The sequence below is a fragment of the Chenopodium album genome, chromosome 1 (assembly GCF_948465745.1).
Source record: "Chenopodium album chromosome 1, dcCheAlbu1.1, whole genome shotgun sequence".
Lineage (NCBI taxonomy): Eukaryota > Viridiplantae > Streptophyta > Magnoliopsida > Caryophyllales > Amaranthaceae > Chenopodium > Chenopodium album.
Window position 1 is genome coordinate 9832703 of NC_137834.1, and position 5590 is coordinate 9838292.

Consider the following 5590-nt stretch of genomic DNA (forward strand, 5'->3'; position numbering starts at 1 on the left):
ACTGCTTTGTTAGAGGCGGTCTCTAGAATGGAAAAGCTGAGACCGCCTCTTGAAGATAAGCGGTCTCAATTTTGAGAAAGTTGAGACTGCCTTTATGAGAAAAGCGGTCTTTCTTTTCAGAATACTAAGACCGCTTATCTTAATTTGGCAGTCTTTATTAGAGGAAATTGAGACCGCTTTTTAGGTATAATAGGTCTCTTTGGTCTCATTTTAAATAAAATTAAAAAAAAATAAACGAATTTAGTTTGATTTTTAAAATTTATATTACAATATATAAAATTGTTGGAAAATTACAAGTATCAAATACAGAAAACTTGAAAATAATGTACTCCAAATTCGTATATAAATTATTGTAATCAGTACAAAAATAATTACATTAACATATAAAATGTAGCTAATCTTAAGTACTCCAACTTCTTCGTCTCCTTTGTTTTGAGATTTTTTTTTTGTTTTTTTGTGAAATCAGCATATCTGTCAAAGCAAAAACCACATAATTAATCAATAATAATTAAGATTATTAAGAAAAGTTATGAGTAGTGAGTATAAGATTATAAAAGATTAACTCACTAAAGCATCAATTGTTAACAAATTCAGAAAAGATTAATTGATATATAAATAATGAGTAAAAGATTAACTCACTATGCACAAAAATTCACGAATATTCTTTGAATCTAAAAGAAAGATGAAAATAAAAGACATAGAAGATCAAGACCCATATTGTTTAACAAATCCAGAAAATATGTTGATAGTTGAGAGTCAAAATCGATCAATCCAGACGCAAGTAAATAAAAAAAAATCATTAAAACAAAACAACTTACCATTAAAACGATGAACACTAAACAAAAGCAAAATCAAACAACAGATCTACAATCAACGCGGACTCTTGCGGTGGAATATTGCAATTGTTAGTGTTTGGACGTCGTTAATACCTAAATAAACCCAAAATTAGTGAAATTTCTCAAAAATCTAAACAATCAACAACATCGGAGATTCTATGGTATATGATTATACTCAAAGCAAATAACTACAGTATGATTAAATTTATTTACTACCTCCGTTACATATTAGTTGCAACTTTTACTAAAACCAGATGCTACACATTAGTTGCAACTTTCCATTTTTTTTTCCTTTTTAGCAAGTTTTTTAAAATGAAAGGACAAAAATGCCCTTACTAAAAAACTCATAAACACAATTAACTACCTAAATCAGATTTCATTAAATTCTTAATCTAAAATCTAACTTAAATATATATCAAAACAACTCAATTTCAAAATTTATTCAACTGGATAACTCCATAACTCCCACAAAATGGTGAACAAATTCTCAACATTACTGTCGCCGTCCCCGTTGCCGCCGCATCTACCAGGCCACCACCAACAACGTCGCCACTGCATCTACCAGGCCACCACTAACAATTCTCTCTTCTTTTTTTAATTTAAAAAAAAAACAATTGCTTAGATCTGATGATTTGAGGGGTAAATTGGCTAGTTTGGGGTGGTTTCAAGGTGAATAAGGGTAGTTTTGGGTTGGTTTAGGGTGAGTGTGGGTAGTTTTGGGGCTGAATTAGGGTGGTTGTTTCGGGGTGGTTTATGGTGAGTGTTGGTGATTTTGGGGTGGTTCGGTTGAGAGGGGTTGGTTTCGATGCGATTCGAGTTGAGAGGAGGTGGTTTTGGTGTCTTTTGGGTTGAGAGGGGGTGATTTTGAGGTAATTCGGGCTAAGAGAGGGTGATTTTAGGGTGGTTCGAGGTGTGTGGTGGGTGGTTTCTGGGTTGTTTGGCCTGAGAGGAGGTGGTTTCAGGCTGTTGTTGGGCGTTTTTGAAGTCGCTACTGTTGGGAGATAGTTGCGGGGTGGCTGCTATTGGTGGTTTCGTTGTGATGCTGCTTTGGTGGTATTCAATATATTAATTATCTTTACTTTCTCTATCAGCTCCTACACTTAATAAATTCATTAATAAGCTATTATTAAATTTTGTCTTAAAAACCATGTCAAGGTGAAAGTTGCAACTAACTTGAAACGGAGGTAGTAAAATCAATTTGCATTACATAATTAGTTCAAATCATTTTACAATTCTCATGTTGGACGAATTTAGTCACCAGCAAAAATGTCAAACTAGAAATTCTCATATTAATCTCAAGTATCACCCTACAAATCAACATAATTATAGCTTAGTATCAAATAACAAAATTAGAAGCCTATCGTACCACAAATCATCACCTTGTCTCTAATGATTTTTTGCTTGACTCACTTCCGATGCCGTCTTCTCTGAAGTGATTGTCTATTTATGGCGGATTTGATAGAGCGAGGTGGATACGGGTCATTATTTTCACTCGACTTGGTCGAATATAAACCGGGTGAGGAGAAAGATTAGGAGGAAGTAGATCATGAGGGTGGTGGTGAATTCATTTGTTGGGAAGAGTAGTTGGAGAGAGAAAGAGGAGGGAGAGAAGGAGAAGCAGTAGGAGCGGCGAGATGAAGGTTTGTGAATTATTAGGGTTTCATTTCTTCTTTATATTACTAGTTTTGCGCCCCGTGCGATGATCGGGTTGTTTATTAAATTTTGAGATAAATTTTAATCTATATATCAAATTTCAAAATAAATCTGATCTCTAAATTTCTAATACAAAATTAGTTAGAAATTGATGTGCTTTTGTGATGATTTAAACTATGTAGTAGTAGGCATGTAAATGACTAATAATAATATTGGTATTTTTAAAAAATTATAATCTAATATTTTTTTGAATAAAATTAAAATTAAATTTATACATATGAAATATTGGTATTTTATCGAAAATAAAACTCTCAACTAACAATTTTATTCTAAAATTCTATCCAAATTTGATTGAAAATAGAATTTTAAATTATTTTTTTTATCCTATGAAATCTATCTAAATATATCCAACGTGGCACGACACTTGGCGAATAGTTAGAACGCCAATTGTCGCAATGTCGTGGCCTGTGTAAAAGTTTAGCTTTATATATTAGTTATATGATATTTGTATATTAGGGAGACCGGTTAAGTTGTCACGGGTCTCTCCTAATAAGTTTTTCAATTTTTTTTATATAAAATAATGAGAGACCAGTTATGTACTGACACAAGTCTCTCCTTTTAAATTTTTAAAAAAAAAAAATTAAGAGGGACCTGTTATGTACTAACACAGGTCTTTCCTATTTAAATTAAAAATAAAAAAAATCAAGATATACCTGTTATCTATATTAAAAGGTCTCCGTTTAATATTCACCTTTTAAGACACTACCAAAGAGACCGGTTTTTTGTAATATTGGGTCTCTTGAAACAAAGAGACATGTTATCTACTAAAATGGTCTCTTATTTATGGTCTCTTTGAGCATTTTTGTAGTAGTGAATCAAACATAAACAACCTTAAATATATAACCAAATATGTTGTATAAGAAGGATAACTGCTCAACAAAATATAAAATTGCTTTGAAGATTGTAACAAAGTGCCTACTCTATACTCACCAAAGCCAAGTGATAAAGTGGGATTCAAGGCCAACAATTGTCAGATCAAATAAAGCAATAATACTTTACCTTTTATGAAACTCAATTCTATTACCTCCGTCCCCTTTTGAAAGTCACTTTTGGTAGAAAATCACGGGAATTAATTAACATATATAAAAAGTAGCAAAACTACATTGAAAAAGTAAATTTACATTGGGTATGCAAAAAAGTAGAGAGAGAAAGTAATTAAAGTACACGGGAAAGTAAAATTTACATGGTAAAGTTAAATTTTGCACAAATATTTCTGCAAATGAGAGGGAATTTTGGTAAAAAAAAAAAATAATATTAATGGTACTTGAAAAAAATAAAACGTGACTGTAGACACCCAAATGTGTCTCCCCAAAACCAAACCCAGTGATGAGTACCTTTCGCGTCAAATCATAATCGAATGAGGTGAAAGTGTGGAAAGTTTAGTGTTGCGGATAAGTTTTATTTCTTTTCTCTTCTCTCTGTTTTTGAAAACTTATTTTAAGAAAACAGCCAATCCAGTTTGGTTGGTCCATGATATGGGTCCAATAGCAGTGTAGTTGGATAGGGCTTGACAAGAGTTTTCCAACGATATATTATAAGCCCAATTCCGATGAATATTGAGGAAGTTATGGCCAATTTACTAAATTGGGCCCGGTTTGAGCCTTATATACGGCCCAATGATCTAGAGGAGGGCCTAATATGATTTATCATTCCTAATGCAATTAGGAATGGTTTTAGTCTTCTAGATTCTTCTAGAAGGTTCTTTTCATTCCTAATTCAATTAGCATTGATAAATTGACTTTTGTTGACTTTTCAGAGTTTTAATTAAAATCAAAGAGCATTTTTGAGGAAAAATACGATTTTATCCTCTTGTACGGTAATTTTATCTGATTTTAGGAAAACGCGTAATTTTCCAGATCAGCGCCAACGCCTGGCGCCAACAGCCAGCGTTGGCGCCAATCTCGTTTTACGTGCGCCAGACTCTGTTTTGATAATTTTATCTTTTTTGGCTGATTTTCTCTATAAATAACGTATTAAAAACTCTGTTTTCGATAACCAGTTTTCACCTACAACCAGTTTTCAATTATAATCATCTAAAACCAATTTTCACCAACAATCATCAATTCTCTCTATTTTCATTCACCAATTCTCATCAAGATTCTCTTGATTACTTACTCTCTCTCTCTCTTTTCTAAACTAGCTTTTTACATACAAAATTCCGCATTCATTAGATCTAGATACACCTAGCCATATTCGAAGTTGCCTTCGCCCTAGACGTGAAAGGTTTAATTTCTGAGGGTTTGGTCCCAAATCTCTATTTCAATTATTTAATTTAATTGTTTTGATTTTATTATTTTCCTTGAAGTTACTAACGTGTGTATTTTGTTATTAGAAAGAGGTACGAGGCATCAAAGTAAGTACTTTAATGGTTTTTATTGATATTATTATATAGAGTTCTTGCTTAGGTTGTTATTATGATATTCCTAGTATCATGTCTAGGGTAATTTTAATATCAAGTATGATTAAAAGTATGATGCCTTTTATGTTCTTCCTAATATTTATGATTGTTAGTATCATGTTAGGGTTAAAGATTTGATTTTTATTGCTTAGTGACATGCTAGGGTTTGTTATTAATCTTGTTAGTATCATGCCTAGGATCTTGCTATTATTATCCTTTAACTTGATTGTTATGATTATAGTTATTATTATGATTATAATTATTATTTTGATTATTATTATTATGATTATTATAATTGTTATTTTGATGATTATAATATCATGATTATAATTATTATTGATTATTATTATGTTGCTTGATGATATTTATTTATTGTTATTGCTTGATCACACTTCTTATGCATGTTTAAAGGGAATTTAGTACTTGTAATCACGCTTAATAAGATAATTAATAATCTTGTTTAGGGTTAATTTGATTATAACTCAAGTGATCGCCAATAATAGATGTAACACCCCCAAATTACTCTTCATTAATAATTATTACAAACATGATTTACGAGAGTAACTTAGGAGTATTACCGCCACGTGATTACGTAAGGCCTAACAGAGATTTGCAGCGGAAGAAAATACTTGTCATTTAATAG

General features: G+C 31.6%; 1 long non-coding RNA gene across 1 annotated transcript; it reads right to left on the reverse strand.

Annotated features, from left to right (window-relative positions):
• Window positions 1-245: 245 nt before the first annotated feature.
• Window positions 246-2467, reverse strand: LOC145559395 (uncharacterized). Its single transcript, XR_014092717.1, has 3 exons — window positions 2203-2467; window positions 819-929; window positions 246-471 (listed from the first exon to the last, which is right to left on the reverse strand). It is a non-coding gene; the product is annotated as an uncharacterized LOC145559395 (long non-coding RNA).
• Window positions 2468-5590: the final 3123 nt, after the last annotated feature.